General features: G+C 54.0%; 1 pseudogene; it reads right to left on the bottom strand.

Annotated features, from left to right (window-relative positions):
- Nucleotides 1-742: 742 nt before the first annotated feature.
- On the bottom strand, nucleotides 743-920 carry LOC126527256 (U2 spliceosomal RNA; annotated as a pseudogene).
- Between the last annotated feature and the right edge of the window lie 19,429 nt (nucleotides 921-20,349).

The raw sequence follows: 20,349 nt of genomic DNA, 5'->3' as shown, positions 1-20,349 counted from the left end.
AGGAAAACTTGCGCAAGTGGCTTGGAGTGCTGTCCATTTGGAAACGCTGCCACGCATGTCGAACTTTGATTCTAGAATGCTCTCTTCCTGCGTCACATACAGTAGTGCTGTCTGGTTTGAAATACGACGCCTCTTACCAGCATAAATCAATTATTTTTGCTTTAAAAAACTAATTTGTACTATCTGTAACGCTTCAGCAGATGCTCGTATTGCACCTCTCTTCAAACAGTTCAAATTGCTCACGCTGCACTCTATGTTAGATTTCAGGCTGTCGTTAACCTATCGTAATGACAAGAAACAAAACCATACATACGTTACGTCCTTAACGTAGTTAACTATAAACAGAACAGGATACAGCAGAAGGTCGCCTGAACGCTGGCATGAGCCACATCCTCGCACTAACTATGCTTTTCAATTGCTACATCGTCGTTTAGCATGCCTGTTAAACGCACTTTTACGCCTTATCATCGATGTCACTTCCTGTCCTGTTACGCACTTCTTTGAGTTCTTCAGCAATATTTGAAAATAACTGAATTTGTAGCTTTTTTTTCTTTCACTGCTGCTGTTGCTCATGTGTAAAATGCGGATTGCTTGGCTTCTTATGGTTTGTAGTCTTATCTCATGTTGCATTTTTCTTTTTTTTATATTGCATTTTTTGTGTTGTCGGTCCAGAATGAATGTCTGTGCCTGCCGTTGCTGTCCTGAGGGTTTCAACGCCGGTTAAGTTGCTGAGTGTACCATTTTGCTTAAACCCGTTCCTGTAGATAGTGCAATACCGGGACGACCCGCCGCGGAGGTGAAGCAAGCTTTAAACACTCTGTCAACTTGCAAACATGTTTAATATCTTGGGGCCAAATAGAACCCTCATCAGATATTAAGCTGATAAAAGCAGATGCTACACTTTAACCCGCGTCGACTATTTCTACGTTCGCATTGCCCTCTCTTTCTCTGAGTTTCAAGCGCATGCGTATCTAATGCCTTCCGCTCTCCCGTGGTGGCCGTCCAGTCGAAACGTCACGCGTGTCTAGTTTCCTACGGGTTCTCGGGGCGGCAGTCCCGTCGTGCGCTGAAATGTATATAAATATCAACGTAAATGAGTTCGTCCTTTGTTGAAAAGTCAGTGTCATCTCTGTGTGATGTGTTAAACAGCTTCCCAGGTCATGCACCTTCACGAATTAGAATTTATTCTCCTAATGTCGACTAAAATCAGGCCGTCCACGTCTGCACGTCCACGTCTAAACACACCTGGTTGATATTGTTCTCGCTTACAATAAAGCTTCTTCAAATGTAGCGGTGGTGTCATCTCTGGTTGTCTCTTTTTCGTTTTTGCGCCTATACAAGCTCTAAATGCTGACTGGCTAAACTTTGTTTGACCACGCTACTCTTCTGCATAACCAAAAAAAATCATCAATATTATGCCAGCTTATATGAGTCTACCTATTTCAACAGTTCCTTTAAACTTCTGGTTTGCGTGCTCCATCATTGGTCCAAGGAATATGTTACACAGGGGAACATAAAAGCCTGAAGTGTGTTAACGCATGCGTCGACTTTTCTCTACGTACACCTCTCCTGACCAATAATCTCTGGACTAAGATTTCTTTAGCAGTTGTGAGAAGGGTCTAGTGCATAATAATTTTTTTTCCTGAATCATCTTCGGGGCTGAGGTCCGCAAAAATTTTACTTACCGAAACTTTCTCTCAGACTCGTCAAAGTTCTAGTGAGCTGAGGTTGCTTGCACTATGGCTTACAAAAATTCTACACAGCCGGGCTCACACCAACACTGCCTTGCGGGTTCGTCTGAGCCCTAGTTAGCTGACTCTTGAGTGAGTTCATCGACCTGTATAAACATTACGTTGCAATAAATTAGTCACCTTCGCACTGCCTATTGAATTAGACACACATGACCACTGCGTAAATAATTCGCCTCACCTCTATTCCAAGAAGTGCATTCGATCTGCATCACTGTTTTCCCGAGAGTGTTGGCTATCTTAGTTATAACTGGGTGGCCTTATTTTGCAGATATTAACGCAACTTCCAATGAATATATGTGTTGTAATGTCTTGAAAAGGCGCTTAGATCAGTGCAATTATACTACTGAAAGCAAGATACAGGCACATCCACACATCAGGACGCACACGAATGCTAAATATATGTGCTTCTTCTACTCAGGCAGACCTATCTTGCCGATATATAAAAGCTATAATTTCGCCTCTTCCAAAATTTCGCGATCTTTCAATTATGAAATTCGCAAAGAAAACCATTTCATTTCATGGCTGTTCATATATATTCACGAAGAAAGCCCATTCAAGGGCTTAGAGATAGGGTCCATGTTTGATACTTACCAGCAGAACAATATCCAGTATACTATGGAGATTCAAGAAGCCATTCGACACCATGGCATTGAATCCGTTTCCATTGTTTTGAGCATTGGGTTAATGCCAGGCAGTTAAAGGAGATGAAACATTTTGAGATTACAGTGTATTAGGCAATACCAGGCTAAATTGAACCTTCTTCCTTTGCTCGAACGTTCCTACTTTGGTCAATTAACTTATTCCGAAATGCATTCCGCGTTCCGTATTCACACTCTAAACATTTATGGCTTCATTTTGGGTTATGGCTTGTTCTTTTGGGTTGCTGGTTGCTTATCCATTTGGTGCAATAATGCGGCTGGTAGCAGGTATCGTTTATGTACAGTTTCAAGCAATAGTCGCACGTAAATTTTTTTTTTCAGTGAAACTGGCGCTAAGCACTGGCAGCACGAGGATCTCACTGTGCTGGCATTACGACTGTACTGGAGCAGAACACCGAATACTGTCTATGCCATGAGGGTAGCTATATGGGCTTGCTGATGGGCATCTTCTAATTTCTTGTAACATAGGCAGAATGGCACTGACATAGAAGACACCCGACAATACACCGCGTTCAACATCCAGTTATTAGTGCCCTCTACGTCTTCCCGCATTGAACTTCAGTAACCGCGGTGAAGCACCCCTAGAGAAATCTATTCTTGAAAGCATTTTGAGACAATAAAACAAGCGTATTATTTGCTTCTGTTCAAAGTAGATTCATCGTTCTGCATAGAATTTGATGCGTTATGAGACGTGCGCAGGAATTCTGGAAAGCGAGCACCCCGGCGTGTCGCACGAGCCGCGTCGTTGAAATCGCAGTCCAGTGAACACAGCCCTCTAAGGTGACATTGCGACACGTGCGACTGAAACTATTTTTACACCGAAGCTGTTTGTGGCTGAAGTTCCATGGAATTTTCGGGTCCTTCAACAAATCTTCGTGTGCGAAGACTCAGCTGCTGATTTTCATGCAGAATCGCTTCATTATAGGCTAAACCTTTTACGTCTCACCACATGGATATGCATGTTCAGTAGATTAGTGATCAATAGGCAGACTTTTCAAGAACAGTAAACAGAAGTAGATATTTTTTTTTGCTTGCTTACGTGGGTATGAGCCATTGCTTAAGGTGGTATGAGCCGCTCACTGCTTTATGTGACGGACACATTTCTGTTTGCGTAGGCATAGAAATGCTTACGCATTTAAAAACAGAAGTAATACGAGAATTTGTGTGCGTACCTATTGACACGTGTACTTGTCTATCTTTCACTGGTGACCGCGTTTGAACGGCCAACAAATGTTATCGCACAGCGCAGGTACCCAGACCTCACGTGGTAGTGACGGTCAACAACACAGTAGCAAACTGTGAAGTACGAAATTAACAGTTTATAGGGCGAATCTGTGCCCACAAAAGCAAGTTACACTGAAAGCACAACGATAGCGACAAACACCATGGCGATAACGGCGATCGCCACGTTAACACAGTGGATTGGAGGCGAATTCGGGAGCACAACGACGGCTCCGCTCGCGTTCCACCTTCACAGAGTGTATTGGCCCCGACTTTTATTTTATTATCTTTTTTTCGCTGGAGTCGCGGCACATGAAGATTTCTTTAGAGCCTCGAAACGGTCACGATAAAGTATAAACAAGTACGTGCGTCAGGTCCTCCTCTTAAAAAGCCCCCTCCAGACGCTGCATAAAGGACACGAAAGCAGAACCCAAAAGCACGCGTATTGAAGAAAACTAATAAAGCTTCAATACATCGGATGTTCTTGTCATATGTGTCATATGTGGTTGACCTTTTAAATGGGCGAGACGTATGTAGGGAGCAATTGTAGATCTGTGATTTAATTACAACAGCTTCAGGTCTTAATGCTACGGCTTTTATTCGGCAAGGTCGAATAAATCCGTTCTACTGGCGGGTCGTTAATTTGGGCCGTTAAATTTTGATCTCACCACTCATTATTTGGACTTTTGTCTGCGTCATGCGTCAGTAAAACGAAGCCAATCAACAATCGTGCATGCATGAAGGAGAATATTGTATCGCACCATATAAATAATTTTGTGCGGGTCAGCCGCAGAATGTTTTTTCGCTGTTTTTTTACTATTGCGTGAGGGATCGCAGCGAAAAAAAAGATCATGTTCTTTACCAAGTCTTTTCGAGCCTCTCTGGGAATTCTATTCCTCTTTTTAGGCGGATATTATGTGGCCTGTGGCCACAGAAAGTCGCTCCCAAGGAGGAAATAGGTGGTGGAGGGAAGAGAATGAAGGAGCTTGCCCAAGGCAGTGAATAAAGATGATGTGACAGGGGGATTGTAGAAAGGCATTAAGGCGAACTAGATGCGGGAAGGGGGTTGGTAACACACCACACCAACTAAATATAAATGGAGGCTGGAGGGGATATCAAGTGGGACGACGAGGACGCCGCTGCGTACATAAATGAACGCAAGCGGCGGGGCCCTCGTAGCATGCTAGGCGCGGTAACCTGGTACGCTGCGGGCCATGCGCGTGTCCAGGAGAAGGAGAAAATGGAGTAGGAAGCGCGGGTCAGCAGATACTGGCGGAGGGGGTCTTATTTTGGCCAAGGTTTCGGCAGTTCCACTGCAGAATCTCGAGGTCCTTTCCATGTGCCTTCTAGGATAGGTTAGAGACAGAAGAGTTTTCGGGGACAGGTTCCTTCTTTATGGGCGGGGGTAGTGGCTCCAGGAGGGAGCCGAGCATAGAAGCGAATGATTCCAATGACTTGGATTGGGCTTGGTGGGTGGAGAGGATATGGGCAATCGAAGTTTCCAGCAGAACCAAGCGAGTGTGGTGTGTGGTGGTTTCTTCCAGGTCAGCCAATTAGGCCAACCTGGGCGTTAGAGGATGGACTGATGAACGTGGCACGGTGCTCATTTAGCTCGGTAAGCTGGGATGTAAGAGAGAAGGTGGTTGTCTAGAGGGTTGGTGTCAATGCGTGGATTTGCTGTTGTAAATCTTGGGCATCCGCTGCTGTTCACGATAGTGGCGCTGCAGCATTGTGAGCCGGACATCGAAGGAGCGGTTCCCGTCAATCAGAAACGGGGAGGGTATAGTCGAGGAAGAAAAGGTCGCTGGTACAGAGGGTCCGTTCACTGTAGTGGCGTAGGAGCCCGGTAGTGATGGATGCTGAGGTGCAGGGAATGCATGATGAGCGAAAGAAAAGGCGGAGGAAGAGGTGGTCTACATGGCCTGGCGCAAAGCTGTGCACCGGAGAAACGAGGTTTTGGCACACTCGCGTTGTTTAGCAAGGGGGAACGGGCAGGTTGTGTTGAGACTGCGATGAGTGTTTACTTGGCAATGAATGCTCCATGGTCGGGCACACACGTGAGCGGTAGAATCTGCGGGTAGAATCTGCGGTTGAACAGCGGCGGCACTTGGCCGGAACGCTGTGCTGAGGGCATTGGTGAGCACGGTCTCCCAGAGCAAAACAATGGGTGCACGTGGGAGTGCATGAGGGCGGCATCGCAAAGCGACGCGTTTAAAGTATTCGAAGTGGCGTAAGACGGTGCCAGCAAAGGTTATGAGCACTGATTCAGTGCTTCCCGTCATACTAGCAGCGAGAATATCAGTCGTGGATGATTTACGGTAATGTATGAGCTGGGCAGGAGTAAAGTGACCGACGACGTCATGAATGACGCCGAGGCATGAAATTGGAGGATTGGGGGCATATGTTTTGACGGCAATTAGCTCATCGTGGTGCTGAAGATGCGTGAGAGAGAGAGTAGGAGCTGGGCGTTGAGAGAGGAGTGTGTTATCAGAAGTATAATGCTCTGAGCTGGCTTGGCCTGGAGGGTGATGTCTGCACTGGTTTTGGAGGAGAGATGGGCGGCGGAGGTGATGGCGGCGAGCAAGTCGTAAAGAAGCAGCTTGGGAGTGATGGTACCGGGCGGAAGTTGGACTCCAACTGAGATGAGCTCGGTGCGATGGTGGGCGTTGGAGGCTTGGTTTACGGCTGGTACCGACGGGGCTCCAGCCGCTTTCCATTGATGGCGTATTATGGTCGCTTTTTGGGGACGTCGTGACATCCATCTCCACCGACGAGTCGTCAGCCGGATACGCGGTGGTCATGGAGGTAGGGGCGACAGGAACACAGCTCAAAACATTGGGAGGGTCATTGGCGGACATACAATTTGCATTGTCGAGCACGGCAGAAGTGGTCGATCCGGTGGAAGGAGCTGCGACAAGCGTGGTCGGCTGCGATGCAGAAGTCTGGCTGCAACTCGTTGCAACAGGCGGGAATGTGGCTGGAATAGACGCGGCGGCATCCGTGGAGGCGAAGGCAAACGCTGCTGGTTAAAACGGACGTTTGGGCAAGTCGGTAAGACATTTTAAACAGCCCTCAGGGTTGTGACACGGTTAGGCGTCCGAGGCTCTTGGCGTCGCTTACATAATGGAGCTAGGTCTTGGTAGACATTGCGGCAACGAACGTCGACTGCGACGCGGCTGTCGAGTGAGAGCTCTCAGCGTTACTCAGAGCGTTGAATGTGGCCGGAATATGCACGGTGGAGCGCGGGGAGTGGAGGAACGCAGCCGGCTGAGATAGGGCTGCTGGCTTAGAACTGTTGTGTGTGTGTGTGTGTGTAGTGATTATAAGGGTGAAGGGAAGAGAGAAGTGCAGTGCCGTAACTGTCTCTCAAAGGAGGACACCTCAACAGCACTGCACAGGGTAGGGGAAGTGGGAAGGAAAAGATTAAGAGAGAATGAAAAAGAGCGGAGAAAAAAAAAAGAAAAAGAAAGGCAAGAGGGTTGAAAAAGAAGAAGCAATGCGGGGCTTATAGCCGCGCTCTCAGTTGAGTTTCGACAAAAAAGTCGAGAAGGGCAGCAAACGCTCTCTTGGCGATGGAGGCGTGGGCTGCGGGAAATAGTAGTTCTGTCTCCGTGTTGCAGGGTAGACCCACACGACGATAGGATGTACAGAGCGCGGTGCGCTCAGCGTCGAACGATGGGCATCGCAGCAGGAGATGTGCGAGAGTCTCATCCTCGCCGCATTCCGCACATGCGGGGCTGCCAGTTCCGCGCAGTCTGTGCGCTCGGGCGGCGGTGTTGTAGCAGCCGACGCGGAGACGGAGAAGAAAGGAGCGGTCCCAGCGGGAGAGGCCGGCGCGGGGGAGGAGGCGAGGGGGTGTCCCCGCCGCAACACGTGGGTCAGGGTGATGCGCGCGGAGGGTGCGCGTGATAGTCGTCCTGGCCACGTCGAAGCGGGAGACAGAGGTGGCGAGAGGGAAGCGAGCTGCGAGAGCTTCCTTCGCGAGGGCGTCAGCTGCTTCATTTCCGGGCAGGCCAATGTGCGCGGGGACCCACTGCAAAACCAAGTCGCAGCCCTGATTAACGACATGGCGCAGTTTCGGTCCCACGCGCTGCACAAGTGGGAGACCGGCATAGTCTTTCCGCAGCATGTACAGAGCCGCGCGCGAGTCCGTGAGGATCGCAGCAGACGAAGCACCGCACTCGTAAAGAAGGTCAGCCGCGAGGTCAATGGCCGCGAGTTCGGCGACTGTTGATGAGGCAGGGAAACGGAGGCGGCACTGACGCGACGCAGGGATGTCCGGTGCCGTGCACGCGGCAGCAGCGGAACCATCACTGGAGACAGAGCCGTCAGTGAAGACCAGGAGGCGATGACGTAGGTGTTCGTGAAGCAATGCAGCCGTCTCCTGTTGCATGGCACACAGTGCTGTTCGGCGCTTGCTCGTGACGCCCGGGACGCTGGTGTTAACGTCAAGGAGCGGGGAGGCGTGCGGCGATGGCGGCAAGGGGAGCAGTTGCGGCAGAGACGCGATGCGGGCGCTGAAGTCGGTGGCATGCTGACCCATGCCCGAGCCCTCGAGGGTGTGGAGGCGGCACACGAGAGACTGGCCCTGTGGCGACCGTTGCAGGCGCTCGATGTGGTGAAGCGCCTGTTTCCTCGCACGAAGTGAGGGCGGCCAGTTTCCCGCTTCGGCGAGAGTTGCCCCCACTTGCGAGAAGCGGGGAAGCGCGTACATCTGGCGAACTGCAGTGCGGTGTTCGACGTCAACGGCCCTCCAGTTGGCTGCACTGGCGTTGGTGAGCGGGAGTGCGTAGAGCGCTCGCGAAGTAGCGATCGAGTTATAAACTCGGAGCGCAAGATGCGGTGTGCAGCCGCGGCCACGGGCGAGCAGGGAGCGTGCGGCGCCTGCAACTTTCCTGGCGTCCCTGCAGAGCTGTGTGGTTGCCGCATTAAAGTTCAGGCGGCAGTCGATGTGAAGGCCCAGATAGCGAACTTTTCTCTGCCACGGGAGGGGGCTTCCGCGCAGCGAGAGCGTGGGCACTTCGGAGCGAGCACGGCTAGCACGGGGGTGGATCATTAGCGCCTCGGTTTTAGACGCCGAGAGCTGAAGCCCCACGCTGGTGAGGTATTCGTCCACGGCGTTGATAGCAGACTGCAGTGATTGCCGCACTTGGTAGCCATAGTCCGTGGGCCCGGAAGCGAAAAGAGCGATGTCGTCGGCGTAAATCGCCACGCGGACTTCGAAGGCTGTCAGCTTCGGGATGAAATCGGGGAGCCTTGCAAGCGCCAAGTTGAATAGAAAGGGGCTAAGAACACTGCCCTGAGGAACACCAGCGGTCACGCTGCGGGGGGTGCTGAGCGCGTTGCCAACACGCACTCTGAGTGTTCGGTCGCTAAGAAAGGCCGACACATAGTCCAGTAGGCGGCCGGTGATGCGCAGCTCGCGAAGCGCTTGGATGATGGTGCCGTGCGGGAGGCCGTCAAACGCGCGTTCGACATCGAGCAGCACCAGGTATGCGGCTTCGTGGCGGCTTGCAGCGTGCTCGAGAGTGGCGACAACGTCCGCGATGGAATCAGCTGTCGAGCGGAGTCGGCGGAAGCCACTCTGTTCCGGGGCAAGAGCGTCGAGGGCGGAGGCGATCCATTCGAGTCGGTTCAAAGCCATCGACTCCATCGTTTTGCCGGGTACCGAGGTCAGCGATACTGGGCGATAGGAGCTGATGTTCGAGGCTGGTTTGCCGCGCTTCAGAATGGGAACGACGATCGCCTCTTTCCAGTTGGCGGGGATGATGCCGCTGCGCCAGACGGAGTTGAAAACCTCGAGAAGTGAGGGAAGTTGAGCTGCGTCGATGTTCCTGAGCACTTGATGAGTAACGCCGTCGGAACCGGGAGCGGAGCGGCGTTTGTGCTTGTTCAAGACGATGCGCAACTCGCTGATCGTGAACTCAGCAGAACACAACACTTCTACATGCTCCATAATTGCGCTCGTTGGGAAGTAGCGCATAGGAGCGAGGCGTTCAACCATGTTGTGCGCCGGAAGTTCGACGGCGGCTGCGACAGGGCACACAGACGGCGGGGCGAACGTATCCGCGAACAGTTCGGCCAACTGCTCGGCACTCAAGCCCTGAGCCACTGCGATGGAGAGTGCAGGGCGGCGGGGGATCTTGGGACTGAGCAGGGCGGCGAGGATGCGCCAGGGGCGGGCTTTATCGCGAGTGTCCTCCAAGGAGAGGCAGAGACTTTGCCAGCTCTGATTGCGGCGCTGCCTGGCATGACGACGGCACGCGGCGTCAAGGCGGTTGTAAAGAGTCCAGTGCTCCACCTTGTCGCTTTTGATGGCGCGGCGTTCGGCGCGTCGACGTACCGCGCGTAAGTTCAAAAGTTTCATGTCGGGCGCTGGCGTTCCAGCGGGCACCGTACATGACTTGGTCGCGGCGGCAACGCAGCTTGAGATGTGCGAAAGGAAGTCAGTGTTGACAGGAGGAGGCGTGGCACACAGCGTCCTGAAGAGAGACCAGTCCGTGATGCGGTAGGTGCGGATCCGGTCGCGGCAGAGGCCGAGAGGGTCAAGCGAGATCGGATAATGATCCGATCCTTGCGTGTCAGGGCTGCGTACCCACTCGTAATGGCACCGTTCGCTCACCAGCGATAAGTCTATCACACTCCCGCGCACATTCCGACGCACGAAAGTGGGACTGCCGGAGTTGATGATCAGCAGACCAGAGGAGTTGATAGAGTTCAGCAGGTTCCTGCCGTTAGGCTCACAGCGGCTGCTGCCCCATGCCGTGTGGTGAGAGTTAAAGTCGCCGCACACAACACAGTCACCGTCGATGCGCGCGGCGAGGCTCTCCACGAAAGAGGTATCCCATCGCTGCACGGGCTGGACGTACACGCTGGCGACACAAGTGTCGACCCCCCCAACGCGCACAGTCACAGCCACGCACTCCACGGAGGTGGGAACGATGTCGGACACAGAGACGGCGGCTTGACCAAGGCGCGCACGCACATAAACAGACGCTCGAGAGCGGCCGGGTGGGTGGAGTGGATCGCGGCACGGAACGTCGGCACAAGACTGAAGTTCGCACGTGACGGCACTGTGGTAGGCGACGAAGCCCGGAAGGTTGCACTCCCCGTCGCGTACGTGTGTCTCCTGCAACGCGAGCACATCGTACTCGTGCAGGAGAAGAAACTGGCAAAGCTCTGGGTGCCGACGGCGCATCGAGCGGACATTCCACTGCAGTATGCGCGGCCGACGTTTCGCTGCTCGGCTAGCCATGACGAGGCAGGGACTGCTGTGCGGCCAGGGCCGCGGTGCACATCTGTCGCACCGTGTCGTCCATGTGCGGGGCGGTCTCCATGAGCGCCCGCAGAGCTGCGGCGAGCGCCGCGATCAGGGCGTCCCTCGGGTCGCCAACAGGGGCAACTGCGGGAGGCGGCGTGGTTTCCGGCGCGGAGGGATTGACGCTGCGGCCACGTAAAGCATCGCTGAACGACACGCCAGCTTGTACCGTCGCTGAAGGGCGGGGCACGTTCTGCTGATGCTGACGATGCTCAGGTTGCGCGACGCGAGCTTTGGCCAGCTCGAACGCCTTCTTCCGAGTCATGGGCTGCTCGGAGGAGGCTAGCAGGATGGCTGCTTTCCTTTCGAGCTGCCAGTGTGGGCAGCGCGGCTCGGTTGCTGCATGGCGGCCTTTGCAGTTTACGCACGCGGGGTGCTGCGCGGCGCAGTCGCTTGTCGCGTGACCACCTCCGCAGCGGAGGCAACGGGCGTCGTAGGAGCAAGTGGCGCCGGCATGGCCGTACACACCGCAGCGGTCGCACTGGAGTGGGCGTGGCAGACGAGGTCGAACGAGCCGTCGTTGCTTGAAGAGAAGTACGTCCGTGGGGACGACGTTGCCGGCAAAGGTGACGCTCACGTTTGCGCCGTTGCGGGAACAGGAGAGAACGGGCACGGGAGCCTCTATGTTGTCCCTCAGTGTGTCGTTGTCAAAGGAGCTGTCAACGCCGAAAAGGACGCCGACGCAAGAGTGCTTGCCAAGAGCTTTCGCCTTCACTGGTATGTCCGCTATGGCCCGTACATCCAGCAAGCGGGACAGGTCCGCACCGGGCACAGAGTCTGCCGCAACCACGTTACGGCGAAAGTTGACTCGCACGCGTTTGACGCCATCAATGCGGCAAAGTTGGGCGGCGATAAGGTCACTAGACAGCTTCAAAAAGTTGTTTTTGCGGCCGATGGGACGGAAGAGCACAGTGTCGGCGGCATTGTCAGGGGAGGCATGTGCGTTTTGCGACGCATCCGTGATGAGCTCGGCAAACTGGCGGAAGCGTCGCTTCCATTTTCGGCCGGGCTTAGTAGGGGCTGAACGCTCAGAGAGCACTGCGGCGGCGTTTTCGTCTGCGGCAGCTGGCGTCTGTGACAGTTGGGGTGCAACGACGGGGAGTGGTGCATTAGAGACGACGGCTGTTACACGGGTGGCAGGGTCGGATGGAAGTTGGAGCTCGGAGACGGTGCAGGGGGGAACGCTCGGCGGCTGCTTGCGTGGCCCGGCAGGTTCGTCATCCTCGCTCTCGCGGGCGCGTTTCCGAGAACTGGTCAAGTCCATTTCTACGTCTTCCGAGAGGGGAAGCGGCACCTCAACGTGGGTTTCCTGCACGCAAGGGCCGTTCTCGGATGGCGCCGAAGTTGCCGCTGGGGCTGCCGGTGCGGTCGTAGGCACGGGGGGAACTGCAGGGATCTTCAACGAGGGGGCCCGTACACGTAGCCACTCGCCCAGCATGCGAGTGGCGCGACGCTCGAGGTCCTCCCTTGCCCGGAGCTCATCGAGGGTCGCGGGGCCGAGTGTCAACCGGCTCAAGCTGGCATGGCGTCGATGGCGGACGCGTGGCGGCGGTTCGCCGGGTGGCCGAAACTCCATATTGTGCTGCCGAGGCCTCTTCTCGCGTGCGGGAAGAAAGCCGAAAGCAGCGAAAAGCGCGGCAACGTGCTCCTAAGCGGGCGCAAACATGTGCGACGCCGAAACACGTGGTGGCAATCGAGGCGAAGTCGTCAGAACGAGGAGCAACGTAACCTTCTCCGATCGCAGCTCAGACGCGACTGTGGCTTAGAACTGTTCACGTCGCTAGTAGCATTGAGCGTTGGAGTAGGCACGGTGGCACCGGGGGCGGCAGGAGAGGAGGCTGGCGGGGCATCGATGGGTGTCGGCTCCAGGGTCTTGGTGAGGCGTTGCATTCAAGAGGTGCCGGCGCGGCGAGTTAGAGTTAGCGCGGCGCCATGCGGCTTGGAAATTTTGGAGGGGCCTGGAGGGCCAGCATTTCGTAGGACCAGGCTACGAATGGTGGCCACTTGTCTTTAACTTTTTACTGCGGGTATTTTTGAAAGAGAAAAGTTGCAAGAAACTAAGCATCCTGGCTCAAAACGCTGACTGCTTCTTGGAGGCCCAACACCTTTGCAGTCTGGGCAAGGACAAGTTGTATAAGGAAAACGCAACAAAGATAGGTCGTAAGGCAGAGCTCACGAAGAGACCACCTAGAGGTCACATTCAATGGTTCTTTTGTAACCAAACAGTCATCGAGCATCCGACTGTTGGTCTCGGACGAGAAATAACCAGTGCACAACTGGCTAGTCAAGTGGCATGATCGGTTTGTCTGGCAAAATAGGAAAGACACAAGAAAAACGACAAGCATCATGCATGTTGTCGACCGAAGAAGCGAAGAAGAGAGACTGGTGTACGAGAAGACGGATACGTCGTGCTTGAAAGTGGGGAAGCCATCCGAGTCATGAATACCACGTCTACACGTACTTCGACCGTGTCTGAAGTAGGTACTTTGCCAGTAGCAAAAGGATTCCTCGAGGGCAAGGCTGCAAGAGTACTTCGAGATACCGGCTGCAATACTGTCGTTGTACGAGTAAGATACGGGAACTAGAAGTCCAGTTTTCTTGCTGGACCGGACTGCAGATTACGTGGCGGAGGCGATCGTCGTTCTAGATACGCCGTTCCTCACGGGCGTCGTGCTTTCAAAATGCCTGCAGAGCGCCCTTTATGAAGTGGTGCTCGGGAACGTTCAAGGTGCCCGTCCTGCAGGGCAGGCAGTCTTACTGGAGCATCGGTCCCAACATGAAATTAGCCATTTAGAAAGCACTGTGGGAAGCATGAATACCCCAGCAAGTCCGTCGATATCCACCCTCAGTGAGGACAACAACCGACAGTGTTCACAAAATATTGTCACGTGGTGGTGACGTTAAGAACACAGTAGCAATACTGTGAAAGGCAAAACTAGATTTTATTGGGCGAACCTGTGCCCAGAAAACAGGCTACACTTATAGCACAACGAAAGCGGCGAACACAGTCGACGATCGTCGAAAATCTGATCAGCGGGTCAAGCGCGTCGGCTTTTATACAGAATCGTCGAATGTTCCAGACTAATCGTTGGGACCCGCGTGCTTCCACAAAGTTCTACACCATTCGCGTCAGGCGAATAAATCAGATAGCACAATGTTCGGCGACAACAGACTGCGGATAGAAGCATCGATAACTTTCCAGAAACTTCGGATACATGCAAGCGCGTCCCGCGCTGTGCGATAAGATTTGTTAGGCGGCGAAACGTGGTCGCCCGATAAATCTAAGTACACGTGTCAATACCCCCCTCTTAAAAAGCATCGTCCCGATGCTACAAATATAAGAGAGCGAAACACAAAAGGACACTTATTAAACATAAGTAACAAAACAACTAAAAGAAATCAAGTCCAAAGGTCAGTTACGCGAAGTCCCAAAGTTCGTCAACGCTGGTGGTACGGCTTGAGTCGCACAACGTGGACAATTTCAGGTCGTGAGCGGCGCCGCTGCGACAGCGAAATGCCGTCTGGCACGACCTCATAGTCCAGTGCGCCAATACGTCGGATGATCTTGTACGGTCCGAAATAGCGACGCAAGAGCTTCTCGCTCAGTCCTCGTCGGCGTATAGGGGTCCAAACCCAAACACGGTCACCGGGCTGGTACTCGACAAAGCGTCGTCGGAGGTTGTAGAGTCGGCTGTCGGTCCTCTGCTGGTTCTTGATCCGCAGGCGGGCGAGCTGTCGAGCTTCTTCGGCGCGCTGGAGATAGCTAGCGACGTCAAGATTTTCCTTGTCAGTGACGTGCGGCAGCATGGCGTCGAGCGTCGTCGTCGGGTTCCTGCCGTAGACCAGCTTGAACGGCGTGATCTGTGTTGTTTCTTGCACCGCCGTGTTGTACGCAAAGGTTACGTACGGCAGGACCGCGTCCCACGTCTTGTGTTCGACGTCGACGTACATTGCTAGCATGTCGGCGAGGGTCTTGTTTAGGCGCTCCGTGAGACCATTCGTCTGCGGATGGTAGGCAGTTGTCCTCCTGTGGCTTGTCTGGCTGTACTGCAGAATGGCTTGGGTGAGCTCTGCTGTAAAAGCCGTTCCTCTGTCGGTGATGAGGACTTCTGGGGCACCATGTCGCAGCAGGATGTTCTCGACGAAAAATTTCGCCACTTCGGCTGCGCTGCCTTTTGGTAGAGCTTTAGTTTCAGCAGAGCGGGTGAGATAGTCCGTCGCCACGACGATCCACTTATTCCCGGATGTTGATATCGGAAACGGCCCCAACAAATCCATCCCAATCTGCTGGAATGGTCAGCGAGGAGGTTCGATCGGCTGTAGTAATCCTGCTGGCCTTGTCGGTGGTGTCTTGCGTTGTTGACAGTCTCGGCATGTCTTGACGTAACGGGCGACGTCGGCGGTCAGACGCGGCCAGTAATACCTTTCCTGCATTCTCGACAGCGTCCGGGAGAATCCGAGGTGCCCAGCGGTTGGATCGTCGTGTAGGGCGTGCAGTATTTCTGGACGCAGCGCTGACGGTACAACAAGAAGGTAGCTGGCGCGGACTGGTGAGAAGTTCTTCTTCACGAGCAGGTTGTTTTGTAGCGTGAACGACGACAACCCGCGCTTAAATGCCCTAGGGACAACGTCGGTGTTTCCTTCCAAGTACTCGACGAGGCCTTTTAGCTCCGGGTCTGCTCGTTGCTGTTTAGTGAAGTCTTCTGCGCTTATTATCCCAAGGAAGGCGTCGTCGTCCTCGTCGTCTTGCGGCGGGGGATCGATGGCGGCGCGCGATAAGCAGTCGGCGTCGGAGTGTTTTCTTCCGGACTTGTATATTACCGTGACGTCATATTCTTGTAGTCTGAGGCTCCACCGCGCCAGCCGTCCTGAAGGGTCGTTTAAGTTAGCTAGCCAACACAATGTATGATGGTCACTGACGACTTTGAATGGCCTGCCATAGAGGTAAGGGCGGAATTTAGCTATAGCCCAAATGATGGCGAGGCATTCCTTTTCAGTCGTAGAATAGTTGCTTTCCGCTTTTGACAGCGACCGGCTAGCATACGATATCACCCTTTCAAGTCCTTCTTTCCTCTGGACTAGGACGGCACCGAGGCCTAGGCTACTGGCGTCAGTGTGGATTTCGGTATCGGCGTCCTCGTCGAAGTGTGCAAGTACCGGCGGCGACTGCATGCGTCGTTTGAGTTCTTGAAATGCCTTGGCCTGCGGCGTTTCCCACTTGAACGCGATATCACATTTGGTTAGATGTGTTAGCGGCTCCGCGATGCGTGAGAAGTCCTTGACAAAGCGCCTATAGTAGGCACACATGCCAAGGAATCTGCGCACTGCCTTCTTGTCGGTTGGCTGCGGGAACTTTGCGATGGCAGCTGTCTTCTGTGGGTCGGGGCGTACTCCTGATTTGCTGATCACGTGGCCTAGGAACAAAAGCTCATCGTAAGCGAAGCGGCACTTTTCCGGCTTCAGAGTGAGCCCTGATGACTTGATGGCTTCTAACACTGTCGCAAGCCGCCTAAGGTGATCGTCGAAATTTCCGGCGAAGACAACGACGTCATCCAGGTAAACAAGGCACGTCTGCCACTTCAGTCCGGCTAACACCGTGTCCATGACGCGCTGAAACGTTGCAGGCGCCGAGCACAGTCCGAATGGCATGACCTTGAACTCGTAGAGGCCGTCTGGCGTGATGAAGGCAGTCTTTTCGCGATCTCTCTCGTCGACTTCTATTTGCCAGTAGCCAGACTTGAGGTCCATCGACGAGAAGTATTTAGCGTTGCAGAGCCGATCCAATGCGTCGTCTATCCGTGGAAGGGGGTACACATCCTTCTTCGTGATCTTGTTCAGTCGACGATAGTCGACGCAGAAGCGTAGGGTTCCGTCCTTTTTCTTTACCAGGACTACAGGAGAGGCCCACGGGCTTTTCGACGGCTGGATGATGTCGTCGCGCAGCATTTCGTCGACTTGTTGCCTAATAGCTTCACGTTCTCGCGTCGAAACTCGGTAAGGGCTCTGGCGGAGTGGTCGAGTGCTCTCTTCGGTTATTATGCGATGCTTTGCAACTGGTGTTTGTCGAATCCTCGATGACGTCGAAAAGCAGTCTGTGTATCGTCGGAGAAGACTTCTGATCTGTTGCTGCTTACTCATAGGAAGATTTGGATTCACGTCGAAGTCTGGTTCGGGGACAATGCTCATCGGGGTAGATGCGGCTGAATCCGAGAGGACAAAGGCATTGCTGGTTTCCACAATTTCCTCGATGTATGCGATTGTCGTGCCCTTGTTGATGTGCTTGAACTCTTGGCTGAAGTTGGTGAGCATAACTTCCACTTGCCCTCCGTGGAGTCGAGCGATCCCTCTTGCGACGCAAATTCCACGGTCGAGCAGTAGATGTTGGTCGCCCTCGATGACGCCTTCTACGTCAGCGGGTGTTTCAGTGCCAACGGAAATAATAATGCTGGCGCGCGGCGGGATGCTCACTTGATCTTCGAGCACCCTCAAGGCGTGGTGACTACGACAGCTCTCCGGCGGTATCGCTTGATCTTGTGACAGCGTTATCGATTTCGACTTCAGGTTGATGACTGCGCCATGTTGATTCAGGAAGTCCATGCCGAGAATGACGTCTCGTGAACACTGTTGGAGGACAACGAAGGTGGCAGGGTAAGTCCGGTCATGAACGGTGATTCTTGCCGTGCAGATCCCAGTCGGCGTAATCAGGTGTCCTCCAGCGGTGCGTATTTGAGGGCCTTCCCATGCAGTCTTAACTTTCCTCAACTGGGCGGCGATGGATCCACTCATGACGGAGTAATCGGCTCCTGTGTCTACTAAGGCGGTGACTGCGTGGCCGTCGAGAAGCACGTCGAGGTCGGTGGTTCTTTGTCTTGCGTTACAGTTAGGTCTCGGCGTCGGATCACGGCTGCGTCGTGTTGAACTGAAGCTGGAACGTCGCGTCGTCAAGTCGTCTTTCGTCGGTGTAGTCTTGGCTTCCTGATTTCGTCGGGACGGCGGCGTGTCGTCATTAGGTCGTCGAGATGGTTTCTTCGTCGTCTTCGTCGGCGGCGGAGGATCTTCGTCAGTTCGACGAACAGCAACCGCACCTAAATCGGTTGCTGCTTTTAGTTTTCCGGATACGGGCTCGCTGACCGGCCCCGGGCTGGGCCAGTGTATGGTCGGCGCTGCGGCGACAGGTAGCGGCCTGGTGATGGCGAACGCGACGGTCGTCGAGAGCTCCACTGAGTAGCGGCGAGGTAGTCGGCGATATCGCGAGGGCGTTCACCTCGCTGCGGGCGCGGAGCATTGACGGCGAAACCTCGCAGTCCCATCTCCCGGTATGGGCATCGGCGATACACATGGCCGGCTTCTCCGCAGTGATAGCAGAGCGGACGGTGGTCGGGGGCTCGCCAAATGTCCGTCTTCCTCGCGAAGGTGCGCTGGGCGACGGGTGGGCGTGCTGGCGGCGGCGGCGGCGGACGGCGGAATTGCGTCGTTGCAGGGCCCTGGCGTGGTCGCGGAGGGGGACCTTGACGGCATGCGACGGCGGCGTAGGTCATCGCTTCTGGCTGGGGCTGCGGTAATTGAGGTTGCACCTCAGGAACCCCAAGCGATCGCTGAACCTCATCTTTCACGATGTCAGCGATCGAAGCTACTTGAGGCTGCGACGAAGGCAGGACCTTGCGCAGTTCTTCGCGCACAATGGCCCTGATGGTCTATTGAAGGTCGTCCGAACCCAGTCCTTGGATGGCATACTGCGGCGTGTGCCCCTGGCGGTTATATTGCCGGGTGCGCATCTCCAGAGTTTTCTCGATCGTCGATGCCTCTGCAGAAAACTCAGCCACAGTCTTCGGTGGGTTACGAATAAGTCCGGCGAAAAGGTCTTGCTTGACGCCGCGCATCAGGAAGCGAACTTTTTTCTCCTCCGACATTTCCGGGTCGGCGTGCCGGAAAAGACGGGCCATCTCCTCCGTGAAGATCGCGATCGTCTCGTTTGGCAGCTGCACTCTGGTTTCTAGTAGAGCTTGGGCTCGCTCTTTTCGCACGACGCTTGTAAACGTGTGCAAGAAGCCGCTTCGGAAAAGGTCCCAGGTCGTTAAGGTGGCTTCCCGATTCTCGAACCACGTCCTGGCGGCGTCTTCCAATGCGAAATAGACATGCCGCAGCTTGTCGTCGCTGTCCCAACTGTTAAAACTTAGCGACCCTCTCATACGTTTCGAGCCAGGTTTCCGGGTCCTCGAATGTTGATCCGCGGAACGTCGGAGGTTCCCTGGGCTGCTGCAGCACGATGGGGGACGCTGGGGCTGCCATTGGGGTTGCCTTGTCCACAATCTTCTTGGTCTTCTCAGGCAGAAGTCCGTGCTCCGGGGGCAGCTGTTGAAGACGGTGGCTTGCTCGATGCTCCGGGAGTACGTTGGTGTTCTCTTTGCGCTCCGGGCTTGGATCACGGCTTGTCGGGGGCGTCCGGTACATGAACGAAAAGCACCTCCACCAGATGTCACGTGGTGGTGACGTTAAGAACACAGTAGCAATACTGTGAAAGGCAAAACTAGATTTTATTGGGCGAACCTGTGCCCACAAAACAGGCTACACTTATAGCACAACGAAAGCGGCGAACACAGTCGGCAATCGTCGAAAATCTGATCAGCGGGTCAAGCGCGTCGGCTTTTATACAGAATCGTCGAATGTTCCAGACTAATCGTTGGGACCCGCGTGCCCTCCACAAAGTTCTACACCATTCGCGTCAGGCGAATAAATCAGATAGCACAATGTTCGGCGACAACAGACTGCGGATAGAAGCATCGATAACTTTCCAGAAACTTCGGATACATGCAAGCGCGTCCCGCGCTGTGCGATAAGATTTGTTAGGCGGCGAAACGTGCTCGCCCGATAAATCTAAGTACACGTGTCAATATAGTAGAGTATCTGCGAGTGTCCCAAGACGATCGAGACGAATTTCCGAAGGAAAGCACTGCAATGGCAGGGGCAACAAGCTCCGCCTCCAGCCTACCTGTATTAAAGCCGCCGCGACTACTGTTGAGGAACTCGGTGACTCCTCTGTGACTTCCTCGGTGACTCTCGAGGAATTCCAAAGGAATGACGCGTCTCTATAGTGTTGTTATGAAAGTGTTGGCAACAGTATGCTTGTAAATAATCGCAAGAATGTTATTTCCTATCTTATGGAATCTTATACCGGAGACTCAAACAGTTATCTGGGAAGGAATAGAAACAGTTGATAGCACCTAGACAGCTGAGGCAGACGGTGCTGAAAGTCGAACACGAGGGATTCCTCGCAGGACACTAAGGTATATCTCGAACGATTGACCGCATTCTCGCTAAATTTTGCTGTCCAGGAATCCAATCTGAAACCAAGCAGTATGTAAAGTCCTGCAACGCTTGTCAGCGGACTGTTTCTCGACAG

This window comes from Dermacentor andersoni, chromosome 2 (assembly GCF_023375885.2).
Source record: "Dermacentor andersoni chromosome 2, qqDerAnde1_hic_scaffold, whole genome shotgun sequence".
Classification (NCBI taxonomy): domain Eukaryota; kingdom Metazoa; phylum Arthropoda; class Arachnida; order Ixodida; family Ixodidae; genus Dermacentor; species Dermacentor andersoni.
This window is presented reverse-complemented; position numbering and strand designations above follow the sequence as displayed.